Source organism: Euprymna scolopes, chromosome 41, assembly GCF_053919585.1.
Source record: "Euprymna scolopes isolate OS-2025 chromosome 41, ASM5391958v1, whole genome shotgun sequence".
Classification (NCBI taxonomy): domain Eukaryota; kingdom Metazoa; phylum Mollusca; class Cephalopoda; order Sepiida; family Sepiolidae; genus Euprymna; species Euprymna scolopes.
This window is the reverse complement of record NC_136522.1, coordinates 56,939,688-56,965,206: the sequence shown is the minus strand read 5'-3', so window position 1 is coordinate 56,965,206 and position 25,519 is coordinate 56,939,688. Positions and strand designations below refer to the sequence as shown.

Genomic DNA, 25,519 nt, shown 5'->3' with positions numbered 1-25,519 from the left:
GGACAAGCCTTTTAATCTCTTTGGGTCGAAAATTTTTAGTTACGAATATATAAATGTATGTTTGCATGTCTACCTAAAATTTTTGACAGAAGTGCCTGATTTTACGAAGAACAGTCTCGTTTTGAAGTTCGACATTTCAGACTATAAATATCGAAAAATTGGCTAAAAACATTAATATCTTAATCTTCAACTGGGCACTTTTCTAGTCAACACGGTAAAAGTCAGCATAGTTGGATGAGCCCGTAAAGCAGGTTTCTAGCGGGAACGAATTCATACCGTTGTATTCATAAGCATAGCGATTTTTCAAATAATATAAATGAAAATAAAAAATATTCATTAAAATTTCTACTACATCTAGAATATGTACCCTGCATTTCCCTGTATTAAATGTAAAGTTACATTCTCTTAAACATGGTGTAAAAAAAATCGGAAACAAGTTGATGCGCATGCGCGTATAACATTTATTTTTCCTAATTAGCTCACTTGTAAGATATATATATATATATATATATATATATATATATATATATATATATATATATATATATATATATATATATATATATGTATGTGTGTTTAAAGAAAAAATAGAAAAAAAACGAATGAAATTATTAAAAAATCAACGTTTCGTCCTTGTTTCAGAGGACATCTTCAGGATAATTGAAATAAAAATGTGAGAAAAGAAAAAGCCATAGATCGTGCGAAAAAAGACAATTTTAAAATCCAACCCATGTCGGGAAAGGACGAAATATGTGTACGCACACATATTTCGTCCTTTCCCGACATGGGTTGGATTTAAAAATTGTCTTTTTTCGCACGATCTATGACTTTCTTTTCTCACATTTTTATTTCAATTATCCTGAAGATGTCCTCTGAAACAAGGACGAAACGTTGATTTTTTTTTTTTTTAATTTCATTCGGTTTTTTCTATTTTTTTCTTTAAGCATAACGTCAACCACCGCTGGTATATTTTTTCATTCCTTATATATATATATATATTTTTTTTTTCCAAATTAATCTCGGGATTTTTTTAAGCGGAATCACAATATTTAAAAACAAAGTACACCCTCATCTCCCATATTAAGAACGGAGTTTTAAAAAAAACTTATTTAAGCACGGTACCAAAAATATGCAAGTATCAATATTTTATTTGAAAACGTTTTTGTATCCCACTCTTTACAAATATTTTTGGATTACGTAATCAAGTCTAGAAGAATCGACAAATGTGTTATTTGAATAAAAGTTATTTTACTATAGTGAGGGATTAGTCCCTTAACCCCTCCGATGTTGAAGGATCATTACGCGTAAGTGTTGTCTGTTGACTTTTCTCCAAGCTCCAGCATATACATCTAGGTCTACCAAAATAACCACCAAATTAATATCGACCAGGTGCAGCGTAGTTAAATCTCGGCGATCCTGCTATATATAGAATCCACACTTATAGCCTTTCTTAGGATGCTACTATATGTCCTGTACTAACTTGGTATTTTTCAGAGGTTAGTAATTCAGGATACATCAGGTCCATTTAGAATTCATTTTTACAATAGCCATCTTCGTTCAACTGTTAGCATTCTTCATATGCCTGTGTCTGGCATCTGTACTTTCTCTTTGTAGGATGATAATTCTCACCAATCAGCGTTGAATCTGACAAGTAGAAAGCCACATAAAAAAATGCGGTCGCCCCCTCCGTCTGGAGTATCCAAACAATATTTCTATTTTATTTCCTCTTTGTATTGTTCTCAAACACGCACTCTCTAACGTAATGAAATATATAGACTCTGCCTCACTGTTTCTCGATCGTTTGCTCACAGAAACGAATTTTTATGCAATGTATTTTCTAGAATATTTCCTTTACTCTTTCTGTCTTTCGCATGATCACTATCAGCTATCTCTCCTCGTTCCCCTCCCTTCCTGTGTGTGTGTATAATATACATTATATTATATGCATATTATTATATACATATATGCATCATATATTATATTCATTATATATTATATTATATGCATTATATTAGATTATATGATATACATATATTATATTTTTGTCGTGTTTCCAGACATTTTTTTGTATCGGCATTATTATTGATAGTACACACATGAAACACTCTTCAATTTGCCTATTTCCCACCTGATTACAACTTGGATGTCTTGAAGTCCAACATAAACAAATTCCTGATAAACCGCCCCCTTAAGACACTTTATCAAATCTCCATTCCTAAGGAGTGCTACGATATCTTCTGCTTGATTACTGTACACGCAATAACCCTTATCACCGAGTGACTTCCGGGCCTTGATAAATTGTGACTATGTAAAAAAAAACAAAAACAATCTCTTGTCCCATCTAAATGATTTTCTCTGGCTTCAATTCACTTGTTGTACTGTTCCAACAATTTCTGGTAGGGCAATTCAATGAATTGTGAACGTATAAATAAACTTCGTCACAACTTTTTCAGCTCCTCAATATTTTGATAAGGAAAACTTGGAAGGTTTTGCATGAGCTTAGGGAATAGCTAAAAATCACAGGACGGTATGAAACTTGTCTTAATACCCATTTTGGTCAATCTGATCTTTAAGAACTCTTGGTGCAAACTTCGTAAATATTCTGTATCTTCACTTCTTCGCAGAAAATTTTGTATACAGTTCTCACTTTGTCATCAAACTGTGCAGTTATTGTCTATACATACACGTCCTAACCCATGAAATTCTTTATTTGGTCAATTATCTGACTTCCTTACTCCTCCTACACCTCATCCCTCACTTACTCCCTGCCCTCCTTCAATAGCTTATTCCACCCAAAACCTAATGCTCAATTTATGCAGAATAGTCCAAAAGCAGTCAGAAGCATTCCATACGTTTCTGTAGCATCTGTCTACGTTTAAAGTGTCCTCGCGTCTAGATTTCATTTTTGATAATCACCAGTGTTAACAACCAGCTTTAAGTAATGTGTATTTTAAGCCCTTTAGTTATCTGAAATCACGAAAAATGTATAGCAATAACATAATTAATTTTCGAGGTATGTCTGCCTTCATGCCTACAATACTCCTAATCGATTAAATTACTGGAGCGCCATAAATTATAATCTAAACGGAAACCAAGGCCTGTAAAAATGTATTTGTAAAATTAGTTCTGACTAATGGAAGTACATAATTAAACGACTCTGATGTAAGCGTGACTAGACACGTTATCGTATTAATATATAGATCATTCAGAAAAAAAAAAACATTTGTAAACTTTCGAAAAATTGTTTAAATAAATTTCCATTTTAAAATGTTACAATGGATTTGCTAAAGAATTGTTTTAAATTCGTTTTTTTTTTTTTTTTTTTTTTTTTTTTTTTTTTAAATGGTTAACTAACGTGGAATTTCAACGGGTTTTGCTAGTATTATTTTACTAATATGCAAATGAGATATTACTGATTTTGGGAAAACATTCGTTATAGTCGTCCGATTACTTAAAGTACAGAATATTTAGTGAACCAGTTAAGTCGTGTTGATTGAAAGATTGACCTTTTCTCTGGAGTGATTTGCATTACCCAGAGACGTACCTGAGTACGATGGACTGATGCCGATGCCATTTTTTCCAGTGCCCTATGAGATGAAAAGTTAAGATATCACCATCTTCCTTTTGTTATGGTTGTGAAGGGCGGAACAGTAACCGGAATTTCTTGTAGAATCCTGCAAGATCCCGAAATATGAATAAACTTAGCGTCTCGTAAATGTTACTGGGACGTATCTCTCATCAATTGTTCATGAATTTTTTAATGAAGCATGCCAATTTATAAAATGCGTTTCCCCCATTGCCTTTTTTTTTTCTCGAAGCGCATTAGAACTCTTCGTGATATTTATTTAGAAAACACGATTCATTGTATTTTGTAATTAACATCGCGTTTTTGTTTTCTGTTCATTTTTCGACGCTGCGTGAATTGGTCTTCCGCTTTATTCACACGCAGTGAACTTCGACGTTTTAGCCGCGAACGTATCCGTGCGATATTGACTTGACATTTACGCTAAATGATATTGGCATCATGACTTGAAGCAAACCCGTGGTTGAAGCATGACTCTGATTTGTTATGGGGATATTTATATCGGAAATTTAACCAAATCTAACGGTGAATATTAATACACTAATTAATGTTATAAATCACCCACACATGTTTTTTACACAGGAATCGTCAACTATCAAGCTCCAGAAGCCACTCGAGGATAAGAGTTAATGGGTATACATTAGTCAATGTGATTATAGCGTAGTAAACATTACAGGAGATTTTGTAAATTGGATTACTTAGGCGGAGGGTTCATCAATAACTTGTTTACGTTGGATTTGTAAACGGCTTTTACTCGGCTGGAAAGCAGGCAAACGGAAGAGTTCCATATGCGTGTCGTTCTAAGTTGTATCTATAGAATTTACATTAGGGTTTAGGCACAGATAGTGTGTGGGAATTGATAGTGGTTTTGGCTAGACGAGTGTTTTTCGTGAAACTTTGGCGAGAAGTGAAACATAGATTGAAGCTCAGACGAGCACTTGCTATGAAAATAAAGCTCTTCTGTGTGTGTGGGGGGGGAAAGAGATTGCAGGGGAGAGAAAACCTCACCCCCCACACTTAGCTACGAAGTCTATTTTGAACTGCCATTGCAGAATCAGATGTGTCTAGCTACAGTACCTGGCTTTTAAATAGGTAGATGATTTCGTAAGTGAGATATCTACTGGAACGGAAGATGGATCACACTTTTTTTTTTTTTTTTTTTTTAGTGACCTTTGGCAATGAATGTGATGTTCCATTCCAGATACGCACAAGATCATAGCATAAGCATGACATACTAACGTTTCCTTGTATAAAATCAGAATATGTGTATATGGTGAAATTCAGATATGAATACACTCTTCTGCTGGTTCAAGGTGGAGTGCGATATTCAACAGACAATTGCGAAGTGTGTACGACTCTCTCCCTCTTAATAGCTGACAAAACTAGAGCTTGCAACATTCGAGATTAAATAAAAGGTATCCGTTCGGTATTCTGTGCGCATTCGTCAGTTGGACGGACAGACGACCGAGTTGGACAGAAAGATCCCCCGTTTTATAAAAAAAAACATCGGTGAAAAATACTAGGTTACACAAATTGAAAGATTGAAAATAAAATTCAAATTAAAATGTAGGATACAAATAATACGGGTGAACCTTTTTCATTATGCCGACAAAGTTTTGTGATCAAATGCAAGAATAAAACATCTCGAATAATATCGGATAATTGATTTAATAGAGCTTCTAGAAAAGCAAGTGTTCGTGCTTTAAACAAGTATCCTTTTGTATATTTTAAAAAGCCGATTCGTCTTCAATTACACAGATCCAAGAATGGGGTCTAATTAAGATGCGTACGTAAGATTAGATTTAAATTGGCATTTCCGTTTCGAGGCGGAAAGGAATTCATATCCCGGTTTCTGTAATTTAATAGAAGGCCATATATATACAAGAGCCTCCATCTTAATATTTATTTCTTTGCTTATTCATCTACTAGCTGGACGCCCGGTGTTGCTCGGTCATACAACACGCTTAAACATGGATATTTTTATTCATACAGATTGTCTGTGTATTATAGAATCAATCCTTTATTATATATTACAGGAATAATTTTCTCTGGACTAATTCGTCAAAAAATTAAAAAAATTAATCATTCAAATTCCGTATGTGTTTTTACAATATCGCATCAACTGATATTTGGGCTTGCGGATGAATGCTCTGGAAAAGTGATGTCTTATTAATGTTTAGTTATAAAAATATGCAAACGACGAAATGATTTGCAGCGATGTTAAATGCTACCTTTTTTTTACCCTAAATTGAACTTGAAAAAAAAAATAAAATGGTGCAGTACACCCGTGCTCAAACAGGCAATCGTTTCATCTGTAGTCAAGTAATCTACAACTTGGCTATATTTCCAGATCTTTTTACTTTATTTTCACTTAGGATAAAATCTTAAATCCTTTCTTATTTTGGTGTTGTGTAAATTAGTGTTGGCGGGGGGGGGCAATTAATCGTAATCGGAAAAATCGTAAGTTTTAGGGGAATCGGAAAAATCACTACCTACTTTTCGAAGGCAGTAAACGATTCCTTAATTTTTTAAAATTAAATGTTTTAAAGCAAAATCACCCACTGCTTGTAATAAAAAAAATATTCATTGGCCTTAAAATATTAAAGCAAACCCCCATATATCATCGTTAACTAGTTTTTTTTTTTTCTTGTGCCTGATAAAATATCTGCACAGTTAACGCGTTTTTACTATAATTGAAGAAATAACTACTTAGTAGTAAAATAAAGTTTATAAAAAAAAAAAGAATGGATCGGAAACCTCAATCGTCCCATCACAAGTACCGGTGTAAATTTTTTATATATTACCTTTGAAATTTGCAAAAGATAGGCTCAACCGTTTCGGAACCTATGAGGAAGGAACTAATACACAAAACTATTACGTAGGCGACAATTAGCGCTTCCAAATGTTATGCTACATAGTTGCTTCTAAGATGAGGATTTAGAATACAATGGTTAAACATTGTCCAATCACCTAAGCTCTTAATATTTACAAAGAACATTGCTTTTTGCGCTAACTGTAGATTATTCACTATTAAATACGACCTTTCTCTCATATCACAAGTATAGTATCAAACTTAGCAGGATTAATAGAAGAGTGTTCAATACGGGAGTAGAGCAGGGTATACTTATTTTTACATGGGTATGTTTCAGTCGGCGAGCTATTAGTAACTAGATATCTGTTCAGATGATACAGCTTATACGAAAGCAAACTTTGTCAATTAAAATATCAAGTCTTCATTATCCTAGTTAATGTTAGGAGGTTCCTGCAAATGTGAAAAATAAGATTTGGCTTTATGTAAAATATTTATGGGTGCGAATTAGTCTGTTTAGATATAGAATCCATGAGAAAGGATGGGTGATAAGGATAGACGGCTAAAAAAAAAAGGCATCCGTTTGCGTGTGTGATAGTCGCCCTAAACCTTAAACATGCTAGTGTATATAGGTTCAAATAGGAGTTATGGATTTGATTAAATCGGTTATTCAGTTATAAAAATGTTTAAAGTTGACTATTTCTTTTGTGTGCTAAGAAAATGTACGACTTGCGTTGCCCTCTTGTATATCCCCTCCCCACCACCATCAGTCCTACACACATAAGTGGAGAGGTGAAGATATAAGGAACAAAAAAGACGCAAGAGATGAAATAGGAAGAATGAAAAGGGGAAACCATAAATGTTTAATTTGTGATTCTAAGGCACGTCTTTCTCCCTAGGAGTACACTACTCCTACATCCTTACTCTCATAGACTTATTACTTATTTACTACGCGAAGCTTTGAAATTCTCAATGTATATAATTAATTTCCTTGCTTAGATATCAGCTTTCTAATTGTGGAAAGAATAATTAAAATGAGGATACACATGTTGGTGACTGATATTTATAATTGATAATTTTCCCCTTATTATATTAATAATGGTAACAAGAGCGGGAATAAAGTAAAACAAATCAAAATGCACCGAATTATCAATTTAAAATAGATAAGTTGTACACGGCGAAAATATAATAAAACAGAAGTTAGATCAATTATTTGTGATTAGGAAGGCTTACTATTTTCATTGCAAACGTTGCTTTTGTATAAGCTGTATCGCATGAAGAGGTATTAGTTCCTTGAAACTAGTTGTCGGAAATATGCTGTAACAAGATATTACTACTTACTGAGAAGTCACGGCCAAAATCGGTTAAGATCAATGGAAGTGGTAAAATATTTTCTCTCTAATAAATTCCTCCTCCCCCTGCCACCACTTAACACCGTTTGGGGATCGTTCACAAGGAACAATTGAGAAGAGAACACCGGTTTGGCTTCGTAGTTCTTTCATGTGAAGTTATTTAAAATCACTGAACTAAGCTGCAGTGCTCTGTGGCGTAGTGGTTAGCGTGCTGGACAATTCACATTATATTTTCACGTTCGCGCCGACCTACCGTAGTGGTTTCTTTTTTTTTTTTTCCTAAACAACTGGAATGGACTGTTCTTGGTGGCCGAACTGTTAACGTTGCAGATGTTTTTATTTATTTTTTTTTTCACACTTTGTTTTCCTACTTTTACTCATGACTCCGGGTTTGATCCTTCCTACTTACCTACCATAACATTTTTTACCTCCCCCCCGTCCCGGAAACAAACACTCGGGCAACGCCGGGTACCCCGGCTAGTGTGAAAATATAAAGTGTTCGTGCTCAGACAGACGGTAAAAACATTTAGAAATAGATATTTAAACTTCAACTGCGTTGGCCGAATTAACGGTGGCCGAATGAATTTGGCCCTTATAAGTATGCTCCACTCCTTTCGATAACATTTGCAAATGATTTTGCGTTATTAGAACATCCGTTTACCATTGATTTCTCGTGACATCGGGCATTGGTCTTCACTGAAATCTGTCAATAAGCCCCCCCCATATCCCAGTTCTCTTCGCACTTGTCCAGTCGTCTTCGTCTTTCGTCCCAGTCGGCTTCACTTGTTGTTTAACATAGTTGGCCGGTTTTCCTTTTCTTTCTGGAATGTCAGTGAAAACAATTATCTAAAATTTTCCATACTCACCATATCCGTTGATAGACTTTCCCGGTTTTTGCGTTATCAGAACCGCCGTTTACTACTATTACTATGATAGAACTTTATATTAATATCGCTTTTAATGCTATTTCTATTATGGATGCTGTTTCATTTAAAGCCAGATGAACCTCTCGGAAATCAACGGGCCCCTTTCCTAGGTGCTAACGTCTCATCTTTATATGCGATCGAGAAATATTTGAAAGTTCTTTTTATCCATTAATTTTCAAACACGGTTAATAAAGAAATTGAAGACCTCGTTTTCCTTACTCCAATTGACTAAACGTTATAGTAAACCTATCTTGTGGTCTCTTGGTTTTACTGCGTCCCAAGACAATTCATCTTGTCCGATAAAGTATCAGGTTTTTGTAGTGTTAGAGGTAACATCAGGAGGAGAAGGTGCATAATTCCTCGAAACGGCCAACAATGTTCAGCAATACTCTGTAGGTCTTATCTGAGCCGCGAATATTGTGATTTTGTAGTGGAAAGTACCCTCCTGCTAGGTTGTCCTGACAAAACCTCGCATAGAGATAACATAGTCGAGGACGGTGCCTAGTAGACATTAGCGTGAGAATGTAGCAGATAAAATTACTCGCAAAAGCAAGGTTAAAATTAGGGATTTCCGGTATTTTAGTCATAACGTAGGTTGTGCATTACGAAAAAAAGTAAACATTAGTAACCTTTCTTATAAAATTATGTAAGCCCCAGACGAATAAGAAACACCAACAATTATTGTGTATAATTGCATGCTGCTTGTCTTTAGTATGAAACGACTTGCATCCAGTCCAGCATTTAATGTTTTGTTTATGGATGTTTTTGAAATAAATTTCAAATGAAATGTGCCGCTTTTAGCATTGCTCTCTCACTCACACACGTACACATACAAACTATTAAAGCGCACATAAAATTGCACACACACACACACTTCCATGATAAAGCTAGAACCCAAAATTAGATAGAATCGAGCAATTGCATCGACAACGGACAACGCCAGACCCAAAGTGGGTTTCGATGTACTGCATCTTATCAGTGACGTGCTCAGACATGGGTGCGAACCCAGGTCGTCGCACGTATGAAGTATGGCATACTACCTAGATTGTACCGTGGCCCATATGGTTAGGTCGTCAGTATCGCGCACTTCATCCGTTCAACGACCCAGGTGCGCGCCTATGTCTGAGCACGTCACTGATAAGATGCAGTACATCGAAACCCACTTTTGGTCTGGCGTTGTCTGTTGTTGATGCAATTTAATTTTGGGTTTTAGCTTTATCATGGAAGGTTGTGAACGGGTGTATATTGTATATTGTCTTGTGTCGTGTCTTGAAAAAAACACAATCACAGCCACTTCTCATGAATTTATTTCAACCTGTGTGTGCGCACGCAGGTATGTTCGTCCGCTTCCTTTCACTCGTCTATCGACAGGAAAAAAAACAAACTTTTCACGTAAAGGATACATTCTTCCTTGTAACGCTGGAGATTGTTTATCCATAACTCATTTGCCATTGCCAATTGCCAGTTTTGTTAGCTACTAGAAAGCAACCGTTTTTTTTTTTTTTTTCCTGAAATTATTTCTCTTATACTAAACCTTTATTCCTAGTCATATCTCGGTTCACAACTGTTATCTATAATATAAATCTCTGTTTAAGTGTATGTATGTCGGCCTAAAACTTTGAGCAGGTAACCGATTTTCACGAGATAGGTATCGTTTTGAAACTTGACTCTTCGGACGACAGATATCTAACAATCGGCTAAAATATTAATTCCTTCACCATCGATTGGACACCCTTTCTACAAGTGTTTTTTTTTTTTTTTTAATCCTCCGCAGTATGGGCTCGAGCATTACTCCATACTCATTTTTTTCTTAACACGTACCTCCAAACACTCGGGGAAACGCCGGGTACACAGGCTAGTATGTAACTTTGTACGCACATTATACACCTAAATATACCCATGTTATAGACAAATATGCAACCCTGTTAGTTACCATCTTCAAACTCCGTTTGATTTATAAACGTTTATCCATCCTCCCCCATATGCCAGGTTGTAAGTTTGTTTCACCGGCGATTAACGAATATTTAGACTGCGCACTGCTGGGAACATTCTGGTTCGGGCGTGGGGTGTAGGTCGCCCCTTTATAGACCTGCCATTACCGCGAGTGTTTTTACGGCGACGGCAATAACTGTCAAGAGTGATCATCTCTAAATTGTCTTGTCAAACAGCGGCGCGTTTATGTCCGCTAATTTGTTATTAAGTCCCCGATTCTAAAGAAAGATGTTAGTTGGCGAGGGGAAGTGGTCGTATAAAAGACGCCTGAGATGCCTTGTACAGGGTTGTCGATTGTTTAAATTGAAAAGGAAAATAGAATATAGAAAGAATGAACGGTTGTAGATTGCATCTTTCCAGTAAACCACGATGTCATAAACTCTGTATGATTCAGATAGAATAAAACAGAAAATGACCGAGGCTTTTTATTAAAAGTCGTTGTTTCAGTTAATAGTGACATCTATATCTAGATGTGGGAGGATCAGCCAACGAGATTTAGACGATTTTACATTGTGGAGATCTTTAAAAAAAAAACAGTAAGTCTATTTCCTCTACTATTACTCTTAACATGTACTTTGTGTTATATATATATATGTGTGTCAGTCTTTGACAGACTGAATACCACAATGCGGTGCCTGCGCGTGATTTTTTTTGTTACAGGTGCGCAAAGTCCAACCACGCCTCTATTTAGCCGATATTGTTTAATATCGGTGGTCAGTGAAGTGTGTACAGGACTAGAAACAAATGCCGAGATAAGCGAAGACCTCGTACATCGCCTAGAATTTACAAAGTTAAACCATCTGGTACTAACCATGCTCGACGTATCTTAACTTCGGTGATCTGACGAGGACCGGTGTGTCAACACGATTATTGTATGTATGGTGTGGTTTGTATGATCACGCATCTTCCCGTGACTTGGTAGCAGTTCCAAAAAAATAAGCCTGTTCTTTTGATATCGAACACGCTAGCTAAACTGTATTTCTACCGATGAAATAGTTACTGTTATACGTCAACTTAAACTCAAAATCGCAATTTTACTGCAAGATAATCTTTCGTACAAAATCTAAACTTTCAACATGCCAGTATTTCACATACCAAAAATTACCATCTGTTCAGGTCTCGAAAACGAATGTAAAAGTCGCGTGTTTTCCTGGGTGTGTCTTACCGTGGGTATATCTGGTGAGTTAGTTTCCTATAAACTCCGAAACGTCAATTATTTTCCCCCTTGATTCAGCACAAATTTACTTAAAACGCTTTTAGATACGTTTCCTAACGTAATGCATCTGAATATCGATAACCGAAAATTACATCAAAGTAGGAGCAGTTCGGAATTGACCGAAGTTAACATTGCTATGTAGCTTAGTATAAGTCCATGACATAGGGAATTAAGTTAGTGCAATGATAATACAGAGGGGGGTGTTGCAATTAATGTTTTTAGAGCACAATTGAAAACTTTACTTAGAATTCTGTAGTTTAAACTTTAATCCAAGCCATCTTGCAAAGTAATTTATAAGACAACTTGTATATTCTCTACAGTGCAATGTAGAGTACGATGCATTGTGGACTGACACTAGACTAGTGTGTGAAACTTCCCACGTGCATCGCGGTGCTTCCCCGACAAGATCATTCGATTGATCGATTTAATTGGAAAATCTCATTTCAATGCTTTCGATAACAGAAGTATAGGCAGTGTGTGATATTCGTTGATTGACTTTGAATCTCTGACATCTTGCTCTTAGTTAGGAGTCTCGAATATGCGGGACAAACAAAGCATTTCATTGGGTGACCTTGATTTATTTAAATGTCCTTTCTTGATAATTATTTGTATTTCTTTCGCCGTAAGGAAGAAACGGCGTATTAAAAAAAAATCAATGCTAATGAGGCGCTATAACTCTGGCAGAGAAACGAGGTCTAAATTTTGTTATTATATAGCTCTTTCTATGATTTGGAGTAAAAATGTAAAATAAAAAAAAAAATAGAAATTAAACAAAGACTACGAATACCTGGTGTTGGGCGGCTTTCATAACTCTACGATTATGGGTGCAATCGATATCCTTAGGAAACCTTGATTAATAGTAAAAAAAAAAAAAAAAAAAAAAAATGAATCTTAATGAAACGTTACTTGGATATTGTTGGATAGCCGTTTGTAGCCGTGGTTAAGGGAAACTCCTGAGTTTAAATTCAATCTTTCGGAAGAACGTTATCGAATAAAACCGGGATATTATTCACATTTCGTGTCTGGCCGGTGGTAGTTCCGATTTTACACTTGATATTATGACAAATAACACCTTTTCTCAGTCTTTAAGAACATTCGGTCCTGAATATGATCTTAAACTATATCCGATGAGGTCCCCAACTTGTGGGCTGTGGAAAGTATGGAGCCACCCTTTAATTGGCATTGCTTCCAGGTCCACTCTGACCCGGAGTGGGCGTGCTTGTTAAGGTCCCAACCATGAAACCGACTTAAAAAAAAAAAACAAACCTATTTAACAAATTTATTCCAAATCACTGGATTCTCTATTAAATAACCTGCAGTGTTGATATACCGTAAAACAAAAATCCAATGCAGTACCATCAGGATTCTAGCGGTCCCAAACAAGGAATTCTTCGAAGTACACCACTAGTGCAATTAAACCCGATTTTCTTAATCCACTTGTAAAACGCCCCCCCCAGAGCTCCGACCACAATAGGTAAAACATCTACCTTAAACTTTTTTTTTATATCCCTCAAGCCTTAATTTTTTTTTTTTTTTTTTTTACTAGCCTGTGTGAACAGTGTTGCCCTGGTGTTTATAGGTATGCGTTCAGCAAAAAAGTAGTAGGCAGGCAGTCTCGAACCCGTACCGCGAAGTAAAAAAAGAACGTAGTTACGTTTTTCCGTTGCGTCCATCGCCAAACCGGAAGTGGCGAAGGTTTAAGGCTAGACAATCAAAACGCGACCCCTCCCTGTAGAAAAGTGCCTAGTTGTGGGTGAAGGAATTAATGTTTTTAGACAATTTTCCGATATTTATCGTCCGAAGGGTCAAGCTTTAAAACGGTACTAATCCAGTGAAAATTTGTCGTCTGTGTCGCAAGTGTTAGGGTCACATGCAAACATATATATATATACACACACACGTTTTAAACGACCAGGTGAGATTTATATAATAGATTAGTCTCTTACAAGCTTTTATTTGTGAATTGCATTCTTTTCTCGTTTCTCTTTGAATTAAATATTTCATTCCTTCTATAAGCAAGCCTCAAGATTGTATTTATATTGGATGAGGGGTAATTAATTTGGCACGCAACTGCCTCATCTGACAAAAAATGTCCACAAAAGGAAACAAACCGGCTCATCTTTCGCGCCCGACCGGCCTCGGCATGTATTGATTTGGTAATTTATTTATTTCGCCTTAATCGCGTTTTATCTCAATTAAGAAGCTTCTGTTTGATGCTCGTTGTGACTTGCCCTTTTTTTTTTTTTTTCGGGGTGGGGGGGGGCTTGAGTTATTTCTTCTTGGTTTGCATTCAGTTTTTGTTTGACTCTTCGAATTACTTCGTATCATGCTCTTCTTAACCAGATTCAATGTTTCTATCATTCGAGTTTGTAAGAAAACTATTCACATTGTCTATGGAATAGTTATACGAATAGGAACGTTTTATCCTGCCGTGATGTGGCTAGAATACGTGACTATGATAAACATATCCACGGAGTACTAAACATGTTGGCGTCGGCCGACTAGGAGGTCCACCCTCCCAGGCTTCACTTTCACTCTTTGAGAAGTGAGTTTATTGCTAATCGTTTAAGTCGGCGCTACCGAGGAATGATCTGTTCAGGTATTCTTTGCACATCAGTGCTCCTCCTCCTTGGCTCTGAATTGTTAATCATATTTCTCGAAACTTGCCCCGTTTCTCGCGGTATGAGAAAAATAAATGCTTTATCTCACGAGTTGGAATGCAGGATCCTTGTCCGTTAAATTTACAGTTGTGACCAGCCGAAAAGATGTTTCACTATTGTAGCTAACCGGATAAACCTATTCTATACTTTATTTGTAACTAAAATTTACAAACACCTTGGAAAACCTCATCAGCATGCCATGTCTTTAAGCATTCAAACGGTCGCTCATCTCCCTTTCAGTACAGACCAATAAGTCTCTTGAGCATTATGAGTAAGCTGCTGGAATCTGTTAAATATCACTAGTAAACTCTCAGCAAAAATATTAGTGACGTGTAAGATCTACAGCAGACGTGCTCACAGTTATCTAATAGGATTAGTGAATCTCTCGACGGTTTCCTCTAGGGCAATTGCTCTTGACATATTTAAGGCCTTTGATAAGGTGTGGCATAAAAGTCTACTCCGCAAGATTTCCAGCTATGCCATAGCTGGAAATGTCTTAAATCATTTCTCTGATAGGTTCATAAGGGTAGTGGTTGATGAGCAGAAATCCGAAGCTCTCAGTATTAATGCTGGAGTCCCTCAGGCTCCATCATGGGCCCAACTCTTCCAGATCGTCAATAATGGTCTGCCAAATCACACCCTTATATAATTTGTAGATATTTATGCTGACGACATTACAATCAAAGACCGCAAACGACCAACTTCTATCGTTCTCTGAACTTGAGCAAGTGGTACAGCGGAGAAGGAGGTGGCTGGATAATTTTAATGCGTCTAAAACCAAGCTACTACCTCTTACATCATCTACGCTCTGATGACTATCTGGCATCAATTCAAATGAAGTGCTCTCATCTTGGAGGCTTCATGTTTTGACAAGCTTCTACTTTGACTTTTACTCTCGATCTGAAATAGAACACGTATATTAAAACGATTGCCAAGGTAGGTTAAAAATGGTGGGATCCTTCTACTGCTCCAGTAGATATCTCCCTCGTGATGCAATTCTCTTCCTATATTAAAGCAAGCTACGACCAATGATGAAATACTGTTGCCACATCTGGGCAGGAGCTGCAATAAGCTTATCCTGCCTTGAAAGAGTTCAAGCTACTTCGTAGCTTAGAGGGGGGGCTTTTTCACTTACCTGCAGCCTCTTTCCCACAGAAGTGACGTTGCGAGCCTGCCCCTGCTTTATCGTTATTTTCATGGCAAGTGCTTATCTGAGCTTCAGTAAATGCCCTCTCCTCGCCAAAGTTTCACGAAAAAACGCATGTCTAACCAAGACCACTATCAAGAATTTCCCACACTCGTCTGCCCCTAAATGTAAATTCCATGAACAAAGTTTCTTTCTCAGAACTGCACGCTAGTGGAACTCTCCTCCGATTGCCTAATTTCCAGCTGACTCCATTCTGATTGTCTGAAAGTCCAACGTAAACGAGTTCTTAATGAACCGTACCCATTAAGTAATCCAATTTACAAAACTCCCACTTATTTTTAGTACACGATACTCACACTGACTGCATACCTATTAAGGCTGCAGGATAAGGGTTAATAAGTGGTGATTCCTGTGTATGTAAGTATTTTGTCTCGCAATGTAACATCGCTGAGAAACTATATAAAGGGCAAAGTCCGGCCGTGGTAAATTAGCCAATATTTTACATCCCCCCCATATATTAGGTACGGCATACGGTGTAAAGGAGGTACCCTTTTTAAAATCTTTTTAATAAATTAAAATTTAACAAAAAACTCGTTAAATTTATTCATAGCCCAAAAATAAGATATAAAGATACTGCGTTTAAAATAATCAAAGAGCCTATGAATGCTTACTGGAGAGTATCTAAATGACTACCAAACATCATCCGCAGGTATATTAGGTCTCTCGGTATATGAATATGTAAGGTGCCGCCATAATGATTATGCTAATTTGAAGCTATATATAAACTAGAAATGTGGGCCCGGCGTTGCCCAAGTGTTTTGAGGTGTATGCTGAGCAAAAACAACAAAAAAGAAACGGTCAATTTTAACTTTGGCCCCTCTTATGACCTCTTAAAATTGTTTAGGGCTCAAATAAAGTTAAGTTAGATGCATGTCCAAGGAACCTATATCCAATATTTCACGTGTTTAGACCCAAAATTGTAGGAGTAGTTTGGTAGTTCTCAAAGGTCAACTCGTTGAATTTTGACCCTTTAATCGCCAAATTTCTGTCCGAAATCCAATCACATCGATTTTCCCAAATTTCGAATCTGTAGGCTTAAAATTGAGTTATTGCGTAGACAAATGTACACACACACATAAACTTTCACTTATATATATTTGCCCCCCCCCCACTCGAATCATTTCTTACAAACATAGCAAAAAAGGTGTTCATGATCCCAGCATAGCCTGGCACACATGACAAGGTTCGACTTTTTAGCTATCAATACTCAGTTTGAAAACTAGTAATCTAATGCCTGTTAAGGTCTTATATACAGTAGAAAAAAGAACTGAGATCCATTCCACTAATAAGAATATCCAGACTTTTGAAAAATTCAAAAACTACCTGCATGTATGCCTGATAGATTAGATATCAATAAAATTTTTACAGAACAGAAAGGAACCGATTTCACCGATTAGAAATACCTATATGAATCGTGTTTGCTTGTTGCTATTCCCGTCTTCGTATCTATTTTAGTTATATATTCGGAGGCTTTACTCTTGAAGCGACCCTTATGTGTGTAATATATATATATATATATATATATATATATATATATAGCCAGTAGAGTTTAGTTTCCTAGAAGTACATCCAATGAAACATGTCTACCAAAATAGTGCTCAATGAGTGAAACAGAGCAGGTATATTAATTTTATTTATACAAACATTAATGGCTACATATGTGCATACATGCTTCTATAATCACGACGGTAATTCTTGGCCTGAAGACGTAATCCCCCAACGCGGGTGATTACAGAAACATGTATGCACATATGTAGCCATTAATGTTTGTATAAATAATATATATATATATATATATATATATATACCGGATTTCAAATAAACGTCTTCAGCTTTGTTCACCTGCAAAATATTTTTTATTAAATTAGATAGCAATCATTGCCTGGGGACTCGCCATATTCATTTTATCCGTCGGCACTTTAAGAATTATTTATTTTATCGCCGACATATTTTTTCTCCTTTGTGTCAAAAGGTGGTATCGGAAAATTATTTGAGAGTCCAGAAAACAAAGATCTATCGCCTAAAGAATAGTACTCGATTTTCAAGAAACTGTTGCATAAACACGTGCTAAAAACCCACTCTGAAGGATACATTTTTATCATTTACGTTTTAAGGAACCTTCAGCGTTTTTTTTTTTTTTTTTTTTTTTTTTTTTAATGCTTTTTCGTTTCGAAACTTTTATAAATACCTACTTCCAAACAGTAACGCATTGGGTCAAGCAAAGCTTTGGTAGAAAACTTTGACAAGGGCGTATGAATTTTCAAAAAAAAAAATAAAATATGAAAATATATACACCTTGACCCCCTCCCCCCCAAAAAAAAAAACTGGTCCAACTCAAATTAGGCCCCGTTTCTTAGTGTCTTGTACGAATGAAATGAAACTTTGGTCATAACTAGTTTATTATATTCAAAACTCCTGTCAGTTTTGTCTACTTACATGAAAGATCATATAGAGTATTCGAGACCATAGCAGGAAAATTGGTGCAGAAGTTGAAAGTAATGAAACTTGCCAGGTGAGGGTCTAACGACGGCATTACAAATCTGCATGCGTAACATTGAAGCTATTGGTTCATGTTTTAATTTTTAGCCTTGCAGCAAACATCTTCATAAGTCAGGCATTAACATCAAAGGAAAACATCGTAAGCTAAACGTGTCGATTTTTGGAGGCGGGCGAGTAATCTTTGAAATCATTACTATATATTGGCCTCAATATAGTAAATACGAAATCTGCATATATCGGAATATATTTAAGCGTATTTTATGATCGGGCAATGCCGTGCAGCCTGCTAGTGTGCATATATATAATAGACATAACGTATTGTAGAATTCGCTGTATTTTACTCAAAAAAAGGAAAAAGGTGAAAGTCCTCATTCCATGGAGTTTCAAAGATAGGCTCTTCTCAGAAAAATAACGTTAGCGGAAAGAATATATGGAAATCTAATTTTGCTGGTGAGCGCAATTTTGAAAAACTAACTATATATATATATATATATATATATATATATATATATATAAATAATGATCAAAATGTTTAAATTGTCTAAATGGTGCCTAAACAAGTGTAACACTATTAAAAAAATACGCAAATTTGCAATTTTTTGATATTGAAATGTATATGAATGCTCGATTATAGAAATTGTAATCATGAAGATTAATGTTTGAGTCAATTTACTTGGCTTAATTTTTATTGGTATACGTATATTTCCAATTGTTACTATTTCTGTATCGTAATCTTTTGGCTGAAAAATGTTTAAGTTGTATTTGCTATCTCGTTTTTTTCTTGCTCGCTCATTTGATATTGTAACCGTCTCTGTTGGTATTTCAAGAAACCATTTTAGCTTCATACTTTTATTCGACTGGCTATAAACTGTTGTGAGGCCGCTAGTGTCATATTCGACGTTGGAAGAACAATACAGATGCCAACAACGTAATGCAAAAAGATAAAGACCATAGTATTAACCCTAATCCTTTTTAATTTTGATAATAAATTAGTATAAACTATTTTACCTCCCAATACAGTAACTTTATTTGATTTAGCTTTGAGTGTGTCTTTTTATTGGGGCAAACGCTTTTCTCTCTGTATATTGATGTCAAGCATCATTCATTAATACGTTCATCGTTAGAATTAATTTAAATTAGAATTCTTCCTAGGTCCTTGGGCATTTACAAGATAAACCACGTCAGTTTTCAATAACAAATTGAAAGCGCTTCTTCGGAATGAACTGGATTCGAACCTATCACACCTAAGTTCTTAGTCCGTGTCGTTAAGCACTTAATAACCACTATCGTCCTTTGAATGTGTTATTCACGAGTAGTGTTTAAAAATCATTCTAAACTGTACATATCATATTCCCGTTTAAAATCTCTCTGCAATGACTGAACCCAAACATGTATTTATTTAAATAAGCTAATTCAGTTTCTGGTTCGTTGCTCTGCATGAGTGAATTAAATGTTCATTTAACTGTCACAACTGAACTTGAAAAATCTTTCTAATTTCTACCATTTTGGAGAGGAAGAATAATTAAATGCAGACTAATCGACTGTGCCCCCCCCCCGATCTGCTCGAACTCAGATATCCTCATGCAAATCTTCCGCACCTTCAATTCCTCGCAAAGTGTGCACAATTCCCATACTGCCATGAAACTGTACACTTATTGTCTCTATAGAAACACGATGGTCCTTATCCATGAAATTCTGTATTTGGCCAATTATCTCAGATATTCTGACTTGTTCCTCTTAACCGCTCTGGTTGGTTTCATAAGTAAGCCTATGCTATAAACATGTATTTATGGGCGCTGACAGTAACATTGGTTTGCGATACGGATTGAAAACCTGGTTGTTCCAAATGGTTTACCGAAAGTTCATCCCCCTGACATTTTATCACTCGTCTAATTATAACGGACATAATCATCAGACATTTAGTCACATATTTTTCATCACGTGAATACTTAATCCCTCGAAACAGACAATCGACTCCGAAGAAAAAATATTAGTTATACAATGTTATTTGTGATTGTTTTCTTATATATATCCCCTTTGACAATTTGGGGGATATTTTTACAAGGCCTTAAAATCATTCAAGGGTGAAAGGAGAGGCTCTGTTCGCCTGAAGTAAATATCAGCCACTCTTAACAAAAAACAAAAAAACTTAACAAATAAACACGTCTGAAATTTTGTAATTTCCTTTAAAAATATAAAACTTCTGAATTTTTTCTTTTTTACGAAAAATGTTTTAGTTCATTGAAAAACAAAAACACTTAAACATTTTTTTTTTTTAGTACAGTATCACTCTTATAATTTGAATATCCGCTTCGTTCAAATTAGAGGATGCTGTATAAGTTTCGTGATAAAAAAAAATGTGCTGCATTTAACTTTAATTTTCTAAGTAAGAAATAGTAAATGAAATTCATTGCTATATGATAATTCAAGTATATATTAAGTTGAGTTAACGATATATTTCAAGTAAGAATTGTTAACTATTACCAGGATCAAAAACATTGAAAATAAATTAAATCTACTCTTACTTGTTAGGTATTTATTACCTAAGTTATCTACAGAAATACATTAATGCAAAATAGTATTCATTGAATGAGTCTCATTGCAGTTTATATTTTCATCGATTGAGCTCTCGGGCGCTGCGATTGTATTCCGTAAGCGATCACGAAAATCTACAATTTCTTGGTTCTGTAGCTTTATGATTATATCTCTTCGGAGTGGAATTGCTTGAAAAACTTATAACTAAGGACTTTTTCTAGAAATTTTATAACCGTCTCCATAGATTTTCTGCATCATCCCATGATATTGCTTCATCAGTGTTCTTGGTTATTTATTACGAGACAATTCAAGTTGAGGAAGTCGTAATGAGGAGTTTTACTGTACATAGACAAATATATACAAGCTTAATTTTTTTTTTTGTAAAATAAAGATTAGAATAGTTCGCAAAACTGGATATACAGATTTATCAAGAATCATATAGGATTCAGCAAAAAATAATACCCTTCATGCGCTTTCGGAAACCCCAAGTGATTAAATGTCGATGCGATAGGCTCATAAGAGTAGTGGTAGATGGACAAAAATATGAGGCCTGCAATATAAATGCTGGAGTCCATCAGGGGTCAATCCTGGGCCCAATTCTCTTCCTGATCTACATCAATGACCTCCCTAAACACATACTTAAATCATTCGTTGACATCAATGCTGATGACACGACCATCTACGGCAACACATCAAAGGCTGTAAATGACAAAGTTCTCTGATCCTCTCTCCTCTGACTCGAGCGCATGGTTCAGTGGGGGAAGATGTGGCTGGTTACCTTTAATGCATCTAAAACCAAACTCATATCCTTACATCATCAACGCTCTGATCCCCATCTGGCATCAATTGTGATAGATGGCACTCGTCTGGGTGAGGCCCCGTGTTTTGACAAGCTTCTGGGTTTGACCTTTACTCCTGATCTGAAATGGAACACGTACATCAATACTGTTGCCAAGGTCGCTGTAAAGATGGTGGGATCCTTCTACCGCTCCAGAAGATATCTCACTACTGATGCAATTCTCTATCTATATAAAAGCCAAGTACGTCCAAGGATGGAATACTGTTGCCATATCTAGGTAGGAGCTGCTAAAAACAGCCTATCCTGCACGGCTTCGTGGCTTAGCGGGAGATGCCGTTTTCTCTACCCTGCAACCTCTCTCCCACAGAAGAGACGTTGCGAGCCTATCCTAGTTTTATCGTTATTTCCATGGCAGGTGCTCGTCTGAACTCCAATCTCTGGTCCCCCCTTCGCCAATCTTTCACGAAAAACACCCGTCTAGCTGAATCCACTGAAAAATTTCCCCCACTCTATATCTGTGCCTAAATCAAAATGAGGATTCCATGAACTGCACGCCTGTGGAACTGTTCCGTCTGCCTGCTTCCCACCGGACTACAACATGGATGTGTTCAAGTCCAACGTTAACAAATTCCTAATGAAACGCCCCCTTAAATAAACACTTCATCAAATCTCCACACTAACGTAATGTACTTGCAATAACCCTTATCCCTGAGTGGCTTCCGGGCCTTGATAAGTGGTTATAACTGTACCAAAAAGTGATGAAAAACACTAGATTAGTAATCTAGTTATTAATAGTCGTGATGAAATGTCGAGTGGTTAAAAACTCGTACCAAATACAAATTTGTTTCTTTCACAGAAACCCTTCCATACAATATACTATTGACCTTGTGTCATACCTTCTGGAGAGGAGGTAAATAAGAAACATATTTTCTTTCGAATCATGTATGGAATAAACGAATTTTCATTTATCGATAGTTCCACAGAAAACAAACATGTTCTCAATAAACGCATTTTATAAAGATCTTCTACACGTACTTAAATGCGCTGTTTTAAACATTTCCTTTTATTTTTTTCGTTTTTGTTTTTCTGTATTTTTTATTTTTCACCTTTTCCTTTCCTGTTCTCAACACTAATTAATCGAAAAAAGCCTAAAGCTTTTAAACGACTTTCTTTATACCAAACTCTGTCGACGTTACCGTAATACGTCTCCATAACTAAAGGCCACATATTGATTTTTCTCATTATTTTACGTACATCCCCTAGAGTAATCTCCCCTGTTAGCGAGCTCTCCCATTTCACTTTTTTTTTTTTTTTGTATATAATGGACTTAATGACAATATGACTTAATGCTCGTTTTACTTTCCCATTTTAACAAACATAATTTAATCAAACATATCGAATAAAAAAACATCACGTAATTACGATAGGGATAATGATGATATACAATATTTTAATTACTTAATACAAATTATTTAATTAGCGTTATGTTATTTCGGGTTAAAAGATTATAATGGCGCTATGGTTGACTGAATATGACAATGCGCTGAAAAAGTCATGCATTTTTAAAGTGACATTAATCTTAGACCTAGGTGGATGAATTTAGCCAATCGTCATGACTTACGAACTTCCCGTTATCAAAGAAAATAGCTATATTACTAAAATCCTAGCAGCCCGGTGTTAGCCGGTCGTAATGTTTAACCACTTTGTAGGTATTATAGAATCAATCCTCTTAGATATTATGAAGGGTAATTTTTCCGGTGGACTAATTCGCAAGTAATTTCGCTCATCAAATTCAGCCTACTTGTTTACAAGAGCACGCCAGTAGATGTTTGGGCTTGACGCTAAATGCTCTATAAGAGCAACTTCTAGTTAATGGTTCGTTTTAAAATATGAAAACGAAATGATTTTCGGCGATTTAAAATAGTACACCTTTTATAGTAAATTGAACTTGATGAGAAAAATGTACACCCAGGCTTCAGAAGATCATTTGATTTGTAGTCGAATGTTCTACCAGATTATTTTTTTTTCTTAAAAAAGAAAAGCAAATGATTTCTAATCTCCCTTATACCGAGTAATGTAAATTTTTTATCCTGTAGAAATTCTTTTTATCAAAAAGTTACGCTATTTTAAAGATCGGATGTTTTCAGTTTTTGAAACTTATCGGATGACTTTCTGCACAAAACCCTGCCGGATAGTATGATTGTATGAAATTTGCACAACTGTAACTGTCACTCCGTCAAACTTAAAGTATTACAGTTTTAATTTATTGGAATTTCTTTTCAATTTCTTTGCTTAGAATTCACTTGCTATTTTTCCTCAAAATAAACACATTCTACGATTTTGAATTCTACATCTCCCTACGTACTTTTCCAAAACTGCCGCCGCCATTCCATTTTAGTATACTTTTCAAATAATCATTCTTATAAATGAACCACCTAGTGTCGAATGTTAGTAAAAAGGGGTAGACAATCTCCATTTAAATTAAAGTAGAGTATTACTTAGGGAAATTAGAAGATTGTCTCAAGAATTGCATAAATAAACCTGGTATCTGATTTCTGGTAAGCAATAATAAAAACTATATTAAACCTGTTTTTAATTTTAGGTTGGCATAAGTTTATTCTAATATTTGTAATATATAATCTCTCTCTCTCTCTCTCTCTACATATATATATATATATATATATATATATATATATATATATATATAAACAAGACCAGCAAACACATATAGATACCTCGACGATTGATGTAGATTATGCCTTCATGAAAAATGTGCTATCCTATACTTTAAAGAACCGCAACATCTATTAAACTGTAGGAGAGAAATAGCGAACAACTGTGTACATAGGATAGCGAAACAATTTTAAAATTAAAAATAGAAAATAAGTAAAATAAACATACACCTGAATTATATATATATGTGTGTTTTAATCTAGTTCAGCTTACTAGATATCTACGCTTCTCGCTAAAAACACAAAACAGCTTGAACGTAAGGTCAACTGGGCCTTTGCCCTGCAAGTAACTGCCCATTGGATTATTAGGAGGGGCGCGGTGGAAACTGAAGCTGGTTGTCTAACTAAAAATGCAATAGAATATGCGTATATAAAAAACGCAATATAACCATAACCTTAAGCCAGACGAATTGTAACATGAATGAAATGCGGAATATTCTGTGTAGCTTAATTGCTATATTTTTATAACTTTATATGAGAGCATTATTGTAATGAAATGAGGAACGCTTAAAAAAATATAATTTTTTTTTTATTATGGAAAACCGTTTTAGAATCTGACTGATTGGAATGAGTGCTATTTTTGAACTTTTACGTAGTTCTTTAAGTACTAATCTTTATAAATCTTAATCTGTATATGGGACGGGTAACATACCTAGTTCGCTTCACCTGATTATCAAAGGATCAACACAAATTTTGATCAGATTGATCCAGTTTCCGAGGAAAATTGGAATGAAGATATAGGCTGAGGCAAACAAATTGAAATACATTCTAGGTGTTATCTATAGAAAAATATATATATATACAAATGTCTTCAAATTAATGTATAATTGTCAATATAATATGCATATTTTTCACACTAGAAATTGATTAATACAATTACATTAATAATACAATTCCATGAACAAAGTTTTTTTTCTTAGAAATACACGACTGTGGAACTCTCTTCCGTTTGCCTGTTTCCCCAACTGACTACAACTTGGAAGTCTTCAAGTCAAACAAATTCCTGATAAACCGCCCCATTAAGTGAGACACTTTGTCAAATCTCCATTAATAACGATTACTATATTACACCATTGATTACTGTACATGCTATAACCCTTATCTCGGAGTAGCTTCCGGGCCTTGATAAGTGATGACTACCATGTAAAAAGGTGTCTGCCCCCCCCCGGGCGTTTCAACTTTCTGTTGAGGGTCTGAGACTCTACAAAA

General features: G+C 35.6%; 1 long non-coding RNA gene across 2 annotated transcripts in view; it reads left to right on the top strand.

Annotated features, from left to right (window-relative positions):
- Nucleotides 1–25,519, top strand: part of LOC145266526 (uncharacterized) — a 523,894-nt gene that overhangs the window by 124,287 nt on the left and 374,088 nt on the right. The gene's annotated exons all lie outside the window — the stretch shown is intronic.